Source organism: Protopterus annectens, chromosome 1.part0 (genome assembly GCF_019279795.1).
Source record: "Protopterus annectens isolate FY-2018-M chromosome 1.part0, PAN1.0, whole genome shotgun sequence".
Classification (NCBI taxonomy): Eukaryota; Metazoa; Chordata; order Ceratodontiformes; family Protopteridae; genus Protopterus; species Protopterus annectens.
The window spans coordinates 1,965,411,402-1,965,433,187 of record NC_056725.1 but is presented as its reverse complement, the minus strand read 5'-3'; positions in this window follow the sequence as shown (position 1 = coordinate 1,965,433,187).

Below are 21,786 nucleotides of genomic sequence, written 5' to 3'. Positions count from 1 at the left end.
TGATTATTTTTTCTTCTTGCAATTTGATATTTTTCAAATGTGAGCAATTAATTTCTAGGACGTTGATTTTGCTGGCAGTGTTACTTATAAGGAGTTATGTTTGTCCATTTTGACATATTTGTATGTACACCTGGCAATTTGTTTGTTTAAATGCATTGCATTGAAAGGGAAATGTTGTCCACTCTTTACATTCAATTAATCAGTTTGTCATTTGTTTTTCTATAAATATTATTGCATATTTGAGTTTTAGTTCTTTAGGTGAGCTATAATGTTATAAGGCAGTATGTTTATATCAGTGCTTTTTGAGTGCCATACAATAATTTTTTAACAATGATATTTATTTTTTTGGGTGAAAATAAAAAAATAACAATACATATCATAATTGTATGAAACTGGAACACTGTCATAATGCACATTTAAAGAGTTAACATAAGTCATCAGTACAGAAGAGTCAGCAGCAGGAGGAGGAAGACGTATCTAAAGAGAGTGGATAATTTAGCAAAAGCTGTTATAAGATTTAAAGGCAACATTGGTAATAATCATGTTAACAGCAGCCAGATGGAAATTTAGTCATTAAGCCAAAAGGAGAAATCTTAAATTCTTTTTAATGTGAATCCAAAACAGAGTTAAGAGCTTTTATTTCTCTACTCAGAACTCTGAAGAAGTGTCTGAGAAGAGAATCAAAAGCATTGAACTCTGATTCACATTAAAAGGAATTTAACCTTTATCCTTTTGGCTTACTGATTGAATTTTCATCTGGCTGCAGTCACATGGTTGTGGTTCCTGTGGTTTGTTATTCCGTGTTTTCACAGTTTTGCATTTAACATTGATAATAATCTTAATTTTCCAGTGATTTCTCATTTCTTTGGTTGATAATACTTCAGTCTTTTCAAAAATGTGACATGATCATATAAAGTAGGAATTATAACTAATTGAGATGTTCATTATTAAGAGCATTGTTAAGAAACAGCAGCAGAAACTCAAATTCTATTAATGAGTCAAGCTTACTTAGGAGATTATGCATATCTAGAATTAAAAGGGTAACATATGAGAGGAATTTTGAGAAAATATATAAACAGTATATTAGTAAAAACAATTCATTTGGGGGATATACCAACATTGCTTATTTATGGCCTTAGCATCATAATCAAGAGTTGAGTATTATACAGAATCCACTCAGAATGGCTGTGTTGGTTTTGAACGCACTACTTAGTGTCAATGGACTGGCAATCAAAGAAAAACAAGGGAACACAGTTTAATCTTAATATAACAAGGTACTTTTTAGAGAGACAGAGAGTGAGAGAGACTTTACTAGGTGGAACCATTTTCCAAAACAGGTAATGGAAATTAAGACAGCTGAGAGCTGTTAAGCATTATGGGATTCCTTGCAGGATAGGATAAAATTGCCCTAAATGTTACACAAGCATTTTCTGTTTTTCTGGCTTGATTATTTGACATATGCAATACAATTATATGTAGTTTATTATACAATAGTAGCTTGGGAAGAAATAAGTTAAATAATTGCAAAAAATCTCATTTTGAAATGGAACCCAAAGAGAAATCCAATCTAAATGTAACATCCAAGGATAATATTAACGTTATTAATATTCTAACAGAAGCAGATGCACAATTTCTTATGGCAGCTCGCTAAAATTCTCCCTGTATAACATTAGAATAATGACATTCTCTTCAGCTTCAGTCCTTAATTTCCTTTTGTTCATCCTCAAGCTGCAGACTCAGCACAATTATTCAGAACTGAAACTTACTTGGAAATACCTTAGATAAACATGCTACAAAGGAAACAATTACAATAGCTAATTTTAAGTTCCTGAATATTAGAACATGTATCCACATGACATTTTTTTAATCCTAATTATACAACTTGCAAGCATTATTCTATTTCTAATGACAACAATCTGACGCTGTGTGACTTAATGTATTCTTTCCAGCAAAGCAATATGATGAGTTTTATTTTGCTGTAGTAAAGCTAATTACATGGCTCACACATCACTTACTTCTATAATGAGTAAGAGTAACTCCTGGATACTCTGTGCCAGTTGAAATAACATTTCCACAAACTAAACATAATAATTTCAAAATGCATTGATGAAAAATACACAGTTTTAGTAAGTGCAGAATTTCTGCAGTTGTATGACTGAAAAAAGGCTTATTATCAACTGAGTAACTTAAATTTATGCTTAGTTTAATTAGGATTACAAAGCATTGTAATGCATCTTTTTCTTCTTCTCCTCCTCTGTAAGTGTATGTGCCTTTCATCATCTCTGTATGCATATTCCTTTCACAACCACATATACATACAAACACATGTTTAACCCAAACCCTAGGTAGATCTGTTGCTTCATTTAAACAAACACACATGCATACTCAGATTTAAATTTATTTGGACTAAGCTTCTTATCATTTTTGCACACACATTTGCATCTTAATTGGATATAATGGTCATACCATCTTTTTAGGTAATTATTTTATGTGTATTATCTGTTCTGTTAACTGTAATCAGTATGTTTTTGTTTTTGTTTTTTTTAACTCTCACACCATGGAACCCTAAGTAAGTATCCCAGACTTTCTACAACAGGAGTCCTGGATGGAGTTTGCTGTCAGGCAGAGTTTTGTATTTCATAACACTTTGAAAAATGCAATGGAGAGCCTCAGCCATCCGATTTCAGTACCCTGAATCTGTAGCTTATTCTGGCTTCATCACAGGAGCATGGCATGCCCATATCAGTACCTCACTTCACTGGGGTACTGAATGTCTTGGATGCCAACTATGCTAAAAGTGAGTAAATACATTTGGAAACATTCTGCAGTAGTGAATCCTGATGCCTCTTGTTCACATGATACAAGCCTATCCAAGGACTTACAGGACTTGCCTAGAGTGCCTGAAGTTGCATGGGGCCACAACTCCACCTGTACAGCAAGTCGGTACTTCCAGCAGATATGGTTGGAGGTGAGGGCCATGAAGCCATCCTGCACAGCAGTGCCACCAGTTCAGTGGACTGAAGGCTGCATGTGACAAGTAGTACTGCCATCGGGCATGCATTCTCCCTGTCTGCCTACTAGGACAAGCATGTAGTGCTACCATCTACCAGTGAATTTCTTCTATTTGTAACAATAGTACCTCTGTGAGCCACGATCAATGAATTTCAGGGATGAACCATATACCACTTAACTGTTTATGCACAAAGTTCTCAGACACCTCCCTCCTATGGCTCCTTCACAGTAGCGGAATGTCTTCATCTGTATGTTATGTGGAACTTTATACTTCAGGCAGGGTGATTTCCCACCATGTACTATCTGAAACCAAATTCTTACCTTGTACTATTTGTAGTACTAAGTCCCTATTATGGGTGGAGCTGTTTCTCCATGTAAACAGCCCATTGACTTCAGTGGTGGTGGGCTATGGCATTGCTTAGAGGTTGTACAAAGGTGACCTTTACAAATGTACAGCTATGACATGTTTTGATACTGCAAGTCCCTTTCACCTGCTTGAAATGGGTGCAGAGGTCAAACAGACCCCATGACCTTGGACTCAGGCATGGGATAGCAGCTTGGCATTGCAGGTTTCTTCCTGTTCAAGTCCTTTTGGAATCCAGCTCAAGTATAAAAACAATCAAGGTAATCTATTCAGGCAAAAAAAAAAAAATCCTGCCAGCCACTTCCTCAGAAACTAACAGATACTTCCAGGGAAAGCAGTGTGATAGGTCTTTCGCTTCCATCTTCCTAGAAGAGAAAGGTATAAGTAACTCCTTCCCACCCACCTCTGCCATTCCTCTGCTACTAATGACCATAACCAAAGATGAGCAAAAATCAACTTCGTTGAATACACTCAGTGTATAAGCAGACCAACATGTTATTATACTAAACACTGTTCATTCTACCAGTTTACAAAAACAGAACTTGTGGTAGAAGTTAATTTGGCAGTCAAGAAACAGTGACTTGTTTACATTAAGAAAATAAGTACACACTTTTAATTTTCATGGCGAGATCTATGAAGGAAAATAAGTTTGCCTATATGTAGATGAACAGACCAGAACCATTTGGTGTGGGTGTGACTAACACAGCTAAGCTGGGCTGTCAGTCTTTGGGGAAAGCAGTTGGCTTAATATACTGCTACAATAACACTCAGTACAGGATGAATGTTGAAGCACAGGTAATGTATGGCCAGAACTGTGTGCACATTTCAACCAGTGTCTGTACAACAATATGCATTGCAAGTATCTCAGCATTGCAAGCAATAGCAATTTTCAGGCAACAGTGGGTAATGGAGCATCCATGTCATGGAGATTAGGCTATACAAAATTCTCAATGAAATTCTCAGTATTGCAGTAGAGCTACTCTATATTTCTACAACCTGAAAATAAATAGGCTGTACTCCTATGCTATCCCTCACATGCTGGCTACTGGTCAGCAGGTTAAGCTGGCATTTTTGGTCAGTGAGATAAGAATAACTCCTGTGGTCTTACTAATAATCAAGATGCCCCTGAAAACAAATAAGGTTGAGAGGAAAATTTGGATGAAGAGTGTAAGGGGTCATCTGGTCAATGTAGCCTGTCTGAGTATTGCAATTTGCCCCTAAGCTTCACCCTTCCATATTTGCACTGCTTATCCCATACCCTCTTTATCTTATGAATGCATTGCCATAATACTATCTGCTTTAGTGCACTGCAAGGTTTCAGCAGTTGTTCAGTGAATTTGTTTTTTGATATACCAGACAAGTCTTTTACTTCCTATTACTAGCTTCCATTCCATATTACTAGTCAGGACAACATGCTTTCCTTCTCATATACTGATATCAAGAAGAAGTCTATGGCTAGATCATAATTAGTGTCATTTATGCCTTAAGATTATATATTCTTAGATATTTTAGACTCTTTTTATACAAGTCTGTAGGTGTTACAAATGACATATTGTCAAATGGTTTCAATTTGGCATCTAGCCAATGGCATACTGTTTTATAGAAATGTCAGGTTTTCAAGTGGACATATTATTTATAAATGCACTTTTTTGTTAAATTAGGCCTTAACTTTTGTTTTATTTCAGGGTCCATATAAGGCAGAAAATAATACAACTTCATATTCATGTGTAAATTATGTATTAACATGACGAACTGAAACAAACTGTGCTATTTGTAAATAATACAGTTCATGGAGTTGTAGAGTTCTCCATACTTCATCAGTCATGGAGTATGCATACATAAAATAAGAGGGATGCAGAGAGTTGTCCTCCCCCATTGAAAATGTACGTTTTACATTTTGTGCTGTTATTTACTATTAAGTATATTCGTACATAATTACAGTTGTTTGCAGTAGTTTCTGTCTACTTTTGATCTATGTATGTGATCAGTTTTAATATTCAAGGGCATTTGATCTTATGGATTCGATGTCCTGACATTTTATTGTTTGGCATGCAGTTCATGGACATGAGTTGTGTTTATTTGACTCATATGCTTTCCAGCATATACCTTCTTTACTTACCTCTCTCATACGTTCTCCTTCTGCAGCCCTGATGTACCCTGTGGGGTATGTTTTCTAAAAATTGCCCATGATATTTTGTTGTGGGGCCTTATTAATGCTTGTAGTGCGCATGTGTGTGTGTGTGTGTGTGTGTGTGTGTGTGTGTGTGTGTGTGTGTGTGTGTGTGTGTATATACACACGGGCATTGAGTACTTGAGTGTGTAAATGTGTGAAAAGAGACATTGTGTATATGTGTGTGTGTGTGTGTGACCTGTGACCTGTGTGTGTGTGTGTGTCACCAAGTGTGATGCCACAATACAGAGATGATGATCAGTTTAACAATTGGCTTAAACTCTAGTGTCATACTTTATGAAGCAATATTATTTTGTTAGAGAAGCTGTGATCGAAAGTATTTTTCTCATGATATCCCTTTCCTGCAAAGTACCTTTTGTTTGGTTCAGTGAACAAAGTCACCTTTCCATGAAAGGAGGGGGTTTTTTTTTATCACGTAAATGGAGCACAATGTTCGAGGTCCTCATCCCACCTCCCATGCAAGTACCATTGCCTATAAACTTCTCTTCACACTTCTAATATCAGTGGTGGCTGGTGACGTCACATCAAAGGGGCTGCAGGAGACAGCTGAATGGGTGGGCCAATGAGCAGGGGTGTGGCCAACTAGAGAGTGCCAGCCCTATGATCACAATCACAGAAACTGGGCCGTTAATTAAATTTGCTGTCCTGGCTGTGTGCTCCACTTAACTCATCGAGGAATTATCAGAGTCCAATCTAAGACAGCTGTTTAATCATAGTCTTACCTCTGGATACGCACTCCAGGAGTGGCGACTGCAACTGTGGTCCCACTTCACAAAGGCGGTGCCTCCACCGACCCTGGAAATTACTGCCCATTAGCTTGACAAGCCTTATCTGCAAAGCCATGGAGAGGATCATAATGGACCTCATAAATAAAGACATAGGGAATTTGCAGACTTTGGATCCATCCCAGTTTGGCTTTGTCAAAGGCAGATCATGCCTTCTAAACTTGGTTGACTTTTTCAAACAGTCACCAAAGCCATTGATGAGGGAAAGGCAGTCCATACAGCCTACCTCGATCTGGCGAAGGCCTTCGATACAATACCCCACTCGGGTATCATTGAAAACCCATCAGCTTAAATGTTAACCCATACATCACAAGATGGGTTGCAAACTGGCTGAGTGACAGAACCCACAGGGTCAGAGTTGCTGGCGCCATGTCAGACTCAAAGCCTGTCACAAGTGGTGTACCACAGGGCTCAGTCCTGGGCCCACTCTTGTTTGGCATCTACTTTTCCGAAGTACAAGCAAACACAGGAGGGTTATGGAGCTGACAAAGTTTGCAGATGACTGCAAACTGGCCATAGTAGAAAACACATCTGACACAGATATCCTTCAGAAGGGTCTCACAGAAACGGATAACTGGTGCCAGAGCCATGGCCTAAAGTTAAATGCCAAAAATGCATAGTCATACCTTCGAAAACAAGGTTACCCCTAGCTACCAAATAGGTGGCAATCCACTGAGCATAGAAGAAGTTATCAGGGACCTGGGGACCCAGGTTGATAGTAGTCTGTCATTCGACACCCATGTAGCTAAAGTAGTTAGGAAGACCTTCTACATTGCCCACCTTATCATGAAGGGATTCTCATCTAGATCAAGGGAGGTCATAGTCTCCCTATACTCATCACTCATCAGACCAATGATTGAGTACAATGCCCCATTCGGAATGTATCTGACCCGACACTTGCAGCAGCTGGAGAGGCCACAAAAGTTCCTCACCAAAAGGATAAAGGGTCTCAAACATCTGTCCTATGCTGCCCGACTGAAAGAACTCCAGCTCTATTCAGTCGCCACCGCTTGCTCAGAGGTGACCTTTGCCTAACATACAAGGCCATGTCAAACCCAGATTTGATGAATATGCTTCACCTCAAAAATCTAGATCCGCCAGAGCCACAAGGGCGAGAGACTTAAACCTCGTCACTGCTATTAATAGGACGCTCTGGAGGGATAGATTCATCACCCAAAGACTCCTATGCTGTGGAATAAAATCCGGTATATGTGAGGCAGAGCACCTCGCTGGCCTTGTTCAAGAGAAATCTTGACCAATGGATGGGAGATCGCAGATATACCCCAGGGATTACCTCAGTGTCACTGCTCAACAGAGGCACAGCAAAATAATGGGTATAGTTCCCCATACTAAAGGGGTGGCGTAAGCCACAAAACTATGGGCTAGGCTTGTAAATGCCCTCGGGCAGATAGCCTAGTATGAACCTATGAACCTATGAACCTAAAGTGCTTGTGTATATGTGTGTGTGTGTGTGTGTGTGTGTGTGTGTGTGTGTGTGTGTGTGTGTGTGTGCGCGTGTGTGAGTTTAACATTGTAATAGTGTATACTTTATGAAGCAATATTATTTTGTTAGAGAAGCTGTGATCGAAAGTATTTTTTCTCATGATATCCCTTTCCTGCAAAGTACCTTTTGTTTGGTTCAGTGAACAAAGCGACCTTTCCATGAAAGGATTTTTTTTTATGTAAATGGAGGACAATGTTCTCCCCCACACCTCCCATGCAAGTACCATTGCCTATAAACCTCTTCACTAATATCAGTGGTGGCTGGTGACGTCACATCAAAGGGGGGCTGCAGGAGACAGCTGAATGGGTGGGCCAATGAGCAGGGGTGTGGCCAACTAGAAAGTGGCAGAGCTATGCTCAAAATCACAAAAACTGGAACTTTAATTAAATTTGCTGTCCTGGGTGCCAAACCATCATTATCAGAGTCCAATCAAGACAAAATCAAATTGTAGAAGAAAAAATATTTCAATCATAGCTCTCAACCTTCCATCTCCAAAATGAGAAACACTAGCCCTCATAATATGGAACAAATGGGCAAATGTGGAAAATGTACTAATGGCTTGCTAATAACTTCATCTAGGAATGTCATAGGATGGTTAAAATATGCTGGTTTTACTTATAAAGAAGATCTTTTAGTAAATTCATATGATTTATTTCTATTTACCATGGATTTCACTTAAAAAATCCTAACACTGAATGTGTTACAGACCCTTTCAATGTGGAACTTCAAGGAACATGAACTATTTAAGACCCCAACTGAGGTACATTCCTCATAATGAGGTACACATGAGAGGTATGATTTCAGTACATTGGCTACATGACATCTTACTTAATATCTAGATGGAAACAAAAAGGCTGTGAGGCATGAAAAAATAAATTATTTTTTAAATACATTACTAGAATGCCAGTCAAAATCAAGTATAAAAAAAACAAGCGGCACTCAACTCAAACCACTTCTCCTTGCACTCCAGTTCTAATTATAATTTATATTCAGATTTATAAAAGTACCAAGTAACATGCTGAAAGTAGCAATATCTGTGACACCCCCACTTGTAAAAATGTTTCTTATCCAAAAAAGACCTGCTGCCTGACAACAACTATCTACTTGTTTCATGGGGAAAACATGATCAAAGTAAAAAATGAACAGCAAACAAGAAACAAGCTCAAGATAAATTGCTTAAAGGATTACTGCACAGGTTATGGACCACACATGATAGATTGGCATTCTGTTTAGTTTACAGGTATAGCCTGCAAAGATGACTGCAAGTCTCCAACAAATGTAATGAGACTGTGAAAATTCTGTAATCCTGTCCTTTATTACAAATACTGCCATATGCATTTCAATACTTAAGGCTTATATGTTATCTAGTTATGTAAATATTCTCTGCATGGCAGCAACAAAAAGGCTTTCAATGTTGGTAATTCTTTAACAGTATGATTATTAAAGCTTACTTGCATCTGACAATTTCAGACAAGCTTACCTGATGGTCATTAAAGCATTGCTACTTAAACACAGAGCACCAGACACTGCAACAACATGCATTTTCTGAATAATAAGAAGCATAAATTAACAGTATAAAAATATGACAGAAAACCAGAACATTTTACAAAATCAAGGACAAATGAAAAACCACTGTAGTACTTGTGTCTACCTTGGATAGGGGGATACTCTGCACACTTACACTGCATAACTGCTCCTTGCCTTGCTTGGATACATCCAGAGTCACTACATGGGAGACTGGGGTGCAACAAGTATGTCACAATTTGAAATGTCTCTGGCTGACACTGATGGCCCTGATATATTTGCCATACCTCTCAACCTCAGAGCAAGAAATCTGGACAAAGCCATACATAGAAATGGGACAAAGGCCTAACAATAAGGACAAATGTTTTAATATTGCTCTTACAAACATAGAAAGTTAATAAAATAGTAGGTTTTGCATTAGTATGAATTTTCTGAAGGGTATGAAATCTGAAACTTAAATGTCTGTCATTATTTTCTAACTTCACTCTTTAATGATTTACCATTAATTTGCCAGAAAACCACAGTTTGTGAGAAATAGACCAAAAATGTAATGTAAAAATATAAAATAGCCACACAGTACAGCTGGGAATCAATAAACACACACACACACACACACACACACACACACACACACACACACACACACACACACACACGCACACACGCACACACACACACACGCACACACACACACGCACACACACACACACGTACACACATGCACACACATACACAGAGAGAGAGGGGGGTCTGAACATCACTTATTTAGAACTTTGCTTTGCCATATTAAGACTCAAGACAGTTTTAATCTATTATTTTCTATAATAATGTAAGCAAGCCACCAAGTGCAACTAAGAATTATATTATTGCAACAAAGCCAACAATAAAAAAATCTTATTCTACAACTTTTTTGAATCCCCCTTCACCTACACTATTATTTACCAAGTACAACAACTAAGAATGAATTAAGCCAACAATAATAAAAAAAATCTTATTCTACAAGTTACAGCTTTTTTGTATCCCCCTTCACCTTCACTAACCTATTTACCAAGCAATTTACCACAACAACAAAGAATTAATAAAGCCAAAACAAATCTTATTCTACAAGTTATGTTACATCCCCCTTCACTAACCTGCTATTTCAGTTCCTTTCCTTCTTCGGTTCTTCGAAGTGCTTCTTCTTCCTCTACACCACCAGCCAGGTCAAGGTGCACTGCTCTGCTGCCACTGTCCTCCTCGAGACTCCTCACTCCTCTGACTAAGGAACTCTGGCCTCTAGGCCTCCAAAAGACAAAAGTGTATACTGCCCTGCTGCTACTTCTTGGCTTGCTCTCTTTTTCCCAGCACCAAGCTGCAGGAAGAGAGTGAGAGCCGAGAACCAATCAGTACCCATCTAGCCATGTCCGCATCACGTACGTGACTGTGGACGTGGCAGTCCAAGCCCCTTCCAGTCACTGCAGTTAAAAATTGCATGGACTTGTGGGCATATGCATACAAAAAGTGTATTTATTAATCCAGACTGGCTTAACTGCTGCAATTGAGAGAAAACTAATTTTTTTTTAAAACCCGGAACTCACCGAGCACTTAGCGAGTCAGTCAAACTCACATGCAAGAGGTAGCCTGTCCAAGCCACTGATGCCAGTCAGTATTTTTTCTAAATATTTTTTTTTTGTTGTTTTCCTTTACTTTTAGCTGGGGGGGGGGGCAGAAGTCTTACAGTCCAATACCATGAGCCATCACTGACTAATATATATTAAACTCCAATCTAGGAAAACCTTGGAGCAAGTTATAGGCAGTTATAGGCCACCGCTATTTGCAATCATCATTATTGAATAGTTGCCTAGATTCAAAAAATCCTACTCCTAAACATCAAAGATAATATTAAAAACAAGGAAGATAATACAAACATTGAGTGATTTTTATTTCCATTGATTGACATGTCCTTGACATCCTGTTGATAGAATCCATATAACTGAATATATCTCGATTCATTTATTCTTTGGTTGATTCATTTTTTCACTCTTTCATTTACTGATAAACTGCTTAACTCTTTCAGGGTCACTGTAAAGCTGGACCTTATCCTGATACTGTGAAATAATCCTTAATGGTGTAAATCCATTGCAGGATACACTTAGTTAGACACACACACACACACACACACACACACACACACACACACACACACACACACACACACACACACACACACGTGTCTGGACAATTTGAAGGCTTGCTAATTTGCCTACAGTGCATCTTTGTGGTGTTGGACAGAAGAAGACCTATCAAAACCACAGAGAAACTCAAGAAGGTCATAAAACTCTAACCAGTAGCATTTGGCAGTAAAGGTGAGCATTGTTCTACAATGTTTCATCCAAAAAAAAAATCACAAAATGACACACACATCTAGTCAATCAACTTGAATACATTAAGTAAGCAATAATGCTTTACAGGGGGTGTGTTAGTGTGTAATTAACACCCATCCAGGGTAAGCAGGAGAGCCTCTGCACCTGTGGAAGGGCATTAATTACACATTAACACACACTCTGGAGGGCATTATTGCACTTAGAGAATGATACCTGTCAAATTGTGTTTTACTTACTTATTTTTATACTATATTATTTTTTTGTATATTTTTGATGTAAAATAGTTCCTCCGCCTAATGTTTCAAACTTTCTGTAATACATGTTAATGGTACTGAAGGAAGTATTTTACATCAGAAATATATAAAAAATAATATAGTACTTAAAAAAGAAAAAAGTAAGTAAAACACGATTTTATAGACAGCCCATTCTCTCTCTCATACACAGCTTTATGCATGCATTTACTCACACAAGCTCACTCTCACCCTCTCTAGTCTCTCTCTCACACACACACACACACACACACACACACACACACGCGACACACGCATGCACACACATGCAAACATATGCACAGACTGCTCTGCTTTCATACATGCACTCATTCACACAAGATCGCTTCACCCTCTCAGTCTCTCACATACAGTCACTTCTGCTTTCATACACAAATTCATTTACACATGATCGCCAGTCTCACAGACATGCACACACACACACACACACACACACACACACACACACATGCGCACACACACACACACACACACACACACACACACACACAGAGTCACTTTACTTTCATGCATACATTCATTCACACAAGCAGACAGCAACAGAAACACACATAGACACGATCAATTCTCTTACTTTCATACACGCATACACACTCTCTCTCTCACACACACACACACACACACACACACACAGACACACACAGACACACACGTGCTTTTACACTCACTAAACGGCAGAAGTGCTGCTTAGCCAGTGTAAAGTAATAGCTTAACTGATTTGTCACACTCTTATCCTTTTGCATACAAATACATACACGTACTGCTTTTTACTTTTATTTTATTTTACACATGCTAAACAGCAAAAGCACTGCTTAGTAAGGGTAAAATAATGGTGACCGTTCTGTTTTTCTCATCAGGAGCTCCACAGCAGATTTATAAGCTGCTGTGAACCGGTGGACTCGTTTTTTACTGGGCATTACTTGTACATTGATACGCTGCTGATGAATGCTTGTTCTCCAATCAGGGTACTGATGCACAGTAAGTCCATTCTCTAATCCTTAATAGCATTCATCTAGCCTTCTTAGGCTGTAACTTCAGTTGAACTGCTTATCTTTGTAAGTGCATAATACTGTAAGAAAACTAAAAGGAATCGCTCTTCCATAACTTTGATCAAGGCTTCAGTGTTCTGACTAGATTGCCAATCACAACAATGCAATAATTATATTGTCTTGGCTCTTGAAATGTAGACATCTATTGGTGCATACTGAAAGCCTCTGTAAAGGAAAAATAAATAAATAATAACTTGAACATTACATATCAAAAGTAGAATTTACAGAACTCTATTGTTTTTCATGGGGTATAATGCAATTCTCTAAAAACAACAAAGTAACTATGGCAACTTTTGGAACATTCTATCCTCAATCTACAAATAGCAGGCAATGCAGAAAAAAGTATTTTCAACCAAACCAAACAGATTAATCTTTCTTTAACAAAAGATTCCACAGAGTTTGTTTTTTCAGTAAGTAGGTAAATAGATGACTTAAGATTTCCAGATGTAAGTTACCTCTGAAGTTTCACTGTTTTATATGACTCATTTTAAAAGTGAAGCATCGTTATTAACATGCTATAACAAACTTATCATTTTCTTCTTAACTTAAACATATTCTTGTGTACTGCAAACAAAATGAACAGTTTTATTTATTTATTTATTCTTTTGTAAACCATGTTAGCCCCACTAGGCTAGTGGCCTCTTCAGGGAAACCCAAGATAGTATTGATGCGACTGGGGGACTTTTTATCAGGACATCAGGATCTTCCCCCACTCTGTTTGATAGGTGCTGTGGAGTCTTTTACATCCAACTGAGTGGCCACCAACTCAAGCAGGAGGGGCTTCTGGTTAATGTCTCATCTGAAGGATGGCACACTCAGTAGGACAGCTACCCATTAACACTGCACTGGAGTGTCAGCAATCATTCTAGTGGGAGAATGATACCCAAATCATTCTAATGTGAGAATGCAACCAACAGCCTACTGCACCAAGGTGAGTGTGTTACCACTTGTGCCACTCACACTACTCCCTCTTTGATTGTTATTTGTTTGCTTGTTTGTTTATTTTTGATCTTGAGGAGCCTAACATGGAGTTCACTTTTCACATTTTTTTCAAGGTGAGGTGCTTGTTCTCAGGCAAGAAAGTAAATAATATAGTCTGTAACAATTCAAAGAGGATTAAGGTATAAACAGAATTTGTCTACAATAACAATAATTTTATGAAGAAGAACATGAAATCCCCCAAAAGTTTCACTGGTCCACTTGAAAATAACGTAAGCTGATTCAGATGAAATTTTCTGAAATATACTCATATGTTTAAATTGGCTTTGTAGACATAAAACCCTATTTGCACTGTTTCAATCAATTACAAAAGCAAAAGATAAACCCCAGGATTCATGAAGCTTGCCTTGCCAGGCATAGCGTAGGTATAACGCCAAATATGGCCGCCGAGCAATTCAGGCACGATCCACCCACGCACTACCACCGGCATATGCCAGAACTGCTTAGCCTCGGCTTAAGTATGCTAATCACCTCATGCGCAGTGCCGCACCATGCAAATGAAGGTATATAGCGATTCATGAAGTGGTGCAGGCATAGCATAAGCTCCACGGAAATGTAAACCAAAAACACAGTTTACATTTTCCCAAAACAGAACATCGGAGCTATGTAAGTGGCCCAGACTCATGTATTACAAAGTTAACATATGCCAATGGCCAAATGCACAGCCAATGGCAAAAGAAAAGATACACAACACCTAAAAACAACATTTAATGTCATGTGCACAGTAATGCAAAGTACAACCGCAGGGCATGTGCGCAAACTGGAACACAAAGAAAATATATACAAATGTCATAAAATCGCATGTAATACAAATCAGGATTTCACCATAATACACAATGGTATGCATGGTACACCACAACCAAGCTGCAAGGGTTGCTAAGGTCTGTGACAGTGTTCGCGGTAACTAAGAATTAATAGTCAATGCCATGCAAATGAAGCAGGCAATACTGAATCGCAAACGCCCCTACCGGATTAAGGATGTACCATACGGGCGCAGCGCTATAACACCGAGGAGTGGCTCAGAGGCATACATGACATCAGCAGTGGTGTGCCACCGTAGCTGCACATTGGAGCAATGCAAATCTGGCCTGGCCATAAGCAAAGCTGCAGGACAAGGGTGGGAGGTAGGTATAGAATAATTTAGCTGAGAGCACACATGGTGCCGGAAAGTACGTGTAATGGGATGAAAATGTGCTCAAAACACGGTAAGTGATGCACGTGCCCTAACCATAGCATAAACAGGAAGGTCAGGGGAAGAAAAGAAGGAAATGCCGCAGTAGGGTAATTGGAGTACAACTGAGCAAGTAACACCTATTAACTCACAGCGGCAATCGCGGCAACTGACAAGTCTGCTCGCAGAAACCTGCAAAACAGGATAGGGGAGGCATCGGATTGCAAAGAAAGGAGAACTGTCATAGCAGAGCAAAGCAAACCTACAGTAGACTGGCAATAGAACACATTACGCTAGATAAGCCAGGTCTAGGAAAGTACAAATGAAAGCAGGCTGCTGGATGCATGCCTGAAATGGTAGGTGAAACGTGAAGAAATGTAAAGGGAAGGGCAAGAGGTAATCCACGGCAGCCAAATATAATTCAACAACAAAGGCACCACAATAGTAGTTCCTGTAGTAAAACACATAAGATACCCTGTAGCTACAATCATACATACACACCCTATTACATCATCGGTGTTCACAGCACAATAGTATAAAGTGTGAAAGCACCCTACACACCTGTGTATTCCCAAACACTGCACTATAGGTGTAAACACACGGGAACTTTTAAAATGTACATGTTGGGAGCTTCCATAGCTATGATTCATCACCATGTGTTAGAGACTGACGGTGTTGTGGAGGATGATGCTGACAACCACCGCAGGCCCCAGAGGAGGAAAAGAGTGTTCAGACCAAGGGTAACCTACCAGGGGCTCATGATCTGGAGATAGTAGAGCGTTACAGGGTGACAGGGACATCTTACAGCAAATAGTTGAGCTGTGCCGGCCACGTCTGAGAACCAGAAACAACAGAGGGGAACCCATCCCAGTGGACACAAAGGTATGTGTAAGCTTGCTAATACCACAGGTACCTTCTTCAAGGTCAACTGGAGATATAATGGGGATCTCACAGGCATCAGCATACAGGGTACTACACCAGTTCCTGGATGCCATGTTACCACATGCCAATGAGCATATATACTCGAACTCAGGAGGAGTTGGCCAGCAATATGCATCACTTCCACCATGTGGCACACTACCCGAGGTACTGGGTGCGATAGACTGCACGCATATTACATATCAAGTCACTACCCGTGAGCATGGTTGGCACTACATAAATCGCAAGGGATTCCACTCCATCAACTGCCAGGTCGCGGTACAATGCCCAGGGCATTATCATAGATGTGTGTGCTGGCAGCCCTGGAAGCTACTGTGACTCCCATATCTGGCATGCCTCACAGCTGTATCAGGTATTTGTCAGGGGACATCCCACATGGCCACCTTGTGGGGAATGCTGGTTATGCACTGGAGCCATGGATGATGACTCCCATCAGAAATGCACACACACCCATGCAAGAATGCTATAATGAGGCACACGATAAACCAGAATCATCATAGAGCATGTGTTTTGATGCTGAAATCATGGTTCCATTGCTTGGACACATCTGGTGGAGCCTTGCAGTACTCTCCAGGCACATGTGCCCACATCTTCATAGTATGTGCTATGCTACATAATATGATCCTGGGCGGAAACAGCTGCAGCAGGGACAAAATGGTGAAGACCCCAATAGCCCACCACAATTGCTAAGGCCATCACAGGCACAGAGGGATTCAGACCACCCTGTGCCAGCCCCAGTAGGCAGATGGAGGTGTGCCCAATATGCCTACGCCTTTGGCAAAGAGGGAGCGATAGCACATACTCTGACAGTGTAGGCCCCACGCACTGACACCCTCCACCTGCACACACAGTAAAATGGATGGCACACACACAACCACCTGTAAATTGTAATGTATTGGTGGCCTACTGTGTGAATCCTACATAGGCAGCCCTCAAACATTGTACCCAATAACAGCTATTGGAGCAAGGAATGTCAACACCTGAACAGTACATGCACCTATCAGCATATGTTGGTGCTGTGTGTATAGGTTCCTAGGCACGCCGGTAGGTACACGCCCGATTGTCAGAGGCCATACACCAAATGAGGCAAACAGTGTCTGCTATTGCCACAACATCGAGTAACCAACTGTCGCCAGTGGAGCAGAGGCAATCGTGGGATTACATGTGTGTAAGCACTGTTCTGCACACACTCTGCACGGATTCTGCTGTGTTAATGAGGGACCTACATAATGTAATCATGGATGTTGTGTCAAGGCATAGGTGTACCCATGACAGGTATTCGTCACCACAGCATGCCCACCCACGGTCGCTTGAAGGTGTAGCACATTATCGGTGTGGCTCACTGTGATATACATACTCAATGCTGGAGCACATCCAGTAAACATCACATAGACATACCAGTAATCGGACTCATCCATATGTAAACCAACTGAGTTACCCATGTGAGTGCAGTATGGAGTAACAGCCATAGTATACTCCACATACAAAAACACCATAACACGTGTGCAAATCCCAGATGGCCAAGTGGTAATGCAGTAAACTGGCTATGCATTCCCTGTCCCACGCCCTGCAAGGGATGTAACGTTATCCCAAAGGAAACTAATAATGCACGCCGGATGAAGGTCATCAGATCATGTTTTAGCACACATTAGCGGAATATGCATTGTCCAGTGCTGGTAAGCATTGTTTAAATATGAGTATAATGGATATGTGCGAAACAGGGCTAAGCTTCTTTGAATATCGCACAGATCACGGTCAGTGATGTCCAGAACAGGTGAAACCAGCATTATTCACCCCTGTACTAATAGCGCCTGCTCTGAAGGGTAAAACGACCACTGCCAGGAGTAGAACACGCAATCATGTATACAATCACCTAACACTATGGTAGCCAAGATGTACCTATGGTAGGTGTGTAATGTGACAGGTTCAGACACAAACATGCGGAGTCCAGGAAACAGTATACACTGACAAGTACACAATGAAAGGTGTAGTTTGCCTGTCACTTTCCCCTGTCAGATATATATATATATATATATATATATATACATATATATGCATATATACATAGATATAATACAGATAGAAAGGGTGATAGAGAGATATATGTTGATATATACGATTCGCCAATATCTGCAAATATATAGATAGATTCAACGACATTCATAAAGCCTTGAGGTACAACAACAGACACCACCAACTCCGGCGGAATGTCACATAATCGGCTAATGCAGTAACTACGAGGCTGAAAGACCAAAAGAACACAGTACTGGAACAGAACTGCAAGTAATATTATCACGATATGAAGGGACAATTAGTTACCACTGCCGGGTGCGGGTCCAATGAAAGTACCTGTGTCCACGAGGTACTGTGTTCAACTATGTTTGTGATTGCTGTATGTGTATGTGTGTGTTGAGGGTGCCTTTGTATCGCATGTGACTGTAATGTGTGTGTGTGTGTGTGTGTGTGTGTGTGTGTGTGTGTCTGCATCATGTGTCTGTTAGTGCCAACTTGGAGTAGATCATTACGGTGTGTGTGGTTATAGCCAGCCATAGGCATATGGTTGCCAATCACGTCCCACATTAGGAGGGACAGCCTCCCCTGGGCAGTTGTGTCCTAACATAAAACATTAGCAAAGGCAACTGTCCGAGACTGTAGGACATTATTATGTCCCATATATTATGTAATAGTTGCATTATATAGTTATACCTGTATGTAAGAAACGAAATGTTACATGCAATATGATAAGTAGCCAAAGTCCTACAATAAGTATGTATTGAGGATAAAAGTATATCCCTGTGTACTGACAATGAGTATGTGTCGCCTGTAAACACCGATGTGTGTCCCGCAAGTGTCCTGTATAATGGCCATTTGGTTACACACACATACACAGAGAGAGAGGGGGGTCTGAACATCACTTATTTAGAACTTTGCTTTGCCATATTAAGACTCAAGACAGTTTTAATCTATTATTTTCTATAATAATGTAAGCAAGCCACCAAGTGCAACTAAGAATTATATTATTGCAACAAAGCCAACAATAAAAAAATCTTATTCTACAACTTTTTTGAATCCCCCTTCACCTACACTATTATTTACCAAGTACAACAACTAAGAATGAATTAAGCCAACAATAATAAAAAAAATCTTATTCTACAAGTTACAGCTTTTTTGTATCCCCCTTCACCTTCACTAACCTATTTACCAAGCAATTTACCACAACAACAAAGAATTAATAAAGCCAAAACAAATCTTATTCTACAAGTTATGTTACATCCCCCTTCACTAACCTGCTATTTCAGTTCCTTTCCTTCTTCGGTTCTTCGAAGTGCTTCTTCTTTCCTCTACACCACCAGCCAGGTCAAGGTGCACTGCTCTGCTGCCACTGTCCTCCGAGACTCCTCACTCCTCTGACTAAGGAACTCTGGCCTCTAGGCCTCCAAAAGACAAAAGTGTATACTGCCCTGCTGCTACTTCTTGGCTTGCTCTCTTTTTCCCAGCACCAAGCTGCAGGAAGAGAGTGAGAGCCGAGAACCAATCAGTACCCATCTAGCCATGTCCGCATCACGTACGTGACTGTGGACGTGGCAGTCCAAGCCCCTTCCAGTCACTGCAGTTAAAAATTGCATGGACTTGTGGGCATATGCATACAAAAAGTGTATTTATTAATCCAGACTGGCTTAACTGCTGCAATTGAGAGAAAACTAATTTTTTTTTAAAACCCGGAACTCACCGAGCACTTAGCGAGTCAGTCAAACTCACATGCAAGAGGTAGCCTGTCCAAGCCACTGATGCCAGTCAGTATTTTTTCTAAATATTTTTTGTTGTTTTCCTTTACTTTTAGCTGGGGGCAGAAGTCTTACAGTCCAATACCATGAGCCATCACTGACTAATATATTAAACTCCAATCTAGGAAAACCTTGGAGCAAGTTATAGGCAGTTATAGGCCACCGCTATTTGCAATCATCATTATTGAATAGTTGCCTAGATTCAAAAAATCCTACTCCTAAACATCAAAGATAATATTAAAAACAAGGAAGATAATACAAACATTGAGTGATTTTTATTTCCATTGATTGACATGTCCTTGACATCCTGTTGATAGAATCCATATAACTGAATATATCTCGATTCATTTATTCTTTGGTTGATTCATTTTTTCACTCTTTCATTTACTGATAAACTGCTTAACTCTTTCAGGGTCACTGTAAAGCTGGACCTTATCCTGATACTGTGAAATAATCCTTAATGGTGTAAATCCATTGCAGGATACACTTAGTTAGACACACACACACACACACACACACACACACACACACACACACACACACACACACACACACACACACACGTGTCTGGACAATTTGAAGGCTTGCTAATTTGCCTACAGTGCATCTTTGTGGTGTTGGACAGAAGAAGACCTATCAAAACCACAGAGAAACTCAAGAAGGTCATAAAACTCTAACCAGTAGCATTTGGCAGTAAAGGTGAGCATTGTTCTACAATGTTTCATCCAAAAAAAAAATCACAAAATGACACACACATCTAGTCAATCAACTTGAATACATTAAGTAAGCAATAATGCTTTACAGGGGGTGTGTTAGTGTGTAATTAACACCCATCCAGGGGTGTTATGAGAGCCTCTGCACCTGTGGAAGGGCATTAATTACACATTAACACACACTCTGGAGGGCATTATTGCACTTAGAGAATGATACCTGTCAAATTGTGTTTTACTTACTTATTTTTTTTAAGTACTATATTATTTTTTTGTATATTTTTGATGTAAAATAGTTCCTCCGCCTAATGTTTCAAACTTTCTGTAATACATGTTAATGGTACTGAAGGAAGTATTTTACATCAGAAATATATAAAAAATAATATAGTACTTAAAAAAGAAAAAAGTAAGTAAAACACGATTTTATAGACAGCCCATTCTCTCTCTCATACACAGCTTTCATGCATGCATTTACTCACACAAGCTCACTCTCACCCTCTCTTAGTCTCTCTCTCTCTCACACACACATACACACACACACACACACACACACACGCACGCACGCACGCACACGCACATGCACACACATGCAAACACATATGCACAGACTGCTCTGCTTTCATACATGCACTCATTCACACAAGATCGCTCTCACCCTCTCAGTCTCTCACATACAGTCACTTCTGCTTTCATACACAAATTCATTTACACATGATCGCTCAGTCTCACAGACATGCACACACACACACACACACACACACACACACACACACACACACACACACACACACACACACACACACACACACAGAGTCACTCTTACTTTCATGCATACATTCATTCACACAAGCAGACAGCAACAGAAACACACATAGACACGATCAATTCTCTCTCTTACTTTCATACACGCATACACACTCTCTCTCTCTCTCACACACACACACACACACACACACACACACACACACACAGACACACACGTGTGCTTTTACACTCACTAAACGGCAGAAGTGCTGCTTAGCCAGTGTAAAGTAATAGCTTAACTGATTTGTCACACTCTTATCCTTTTGCATACAAATACATACACGTACTGCTTTTTA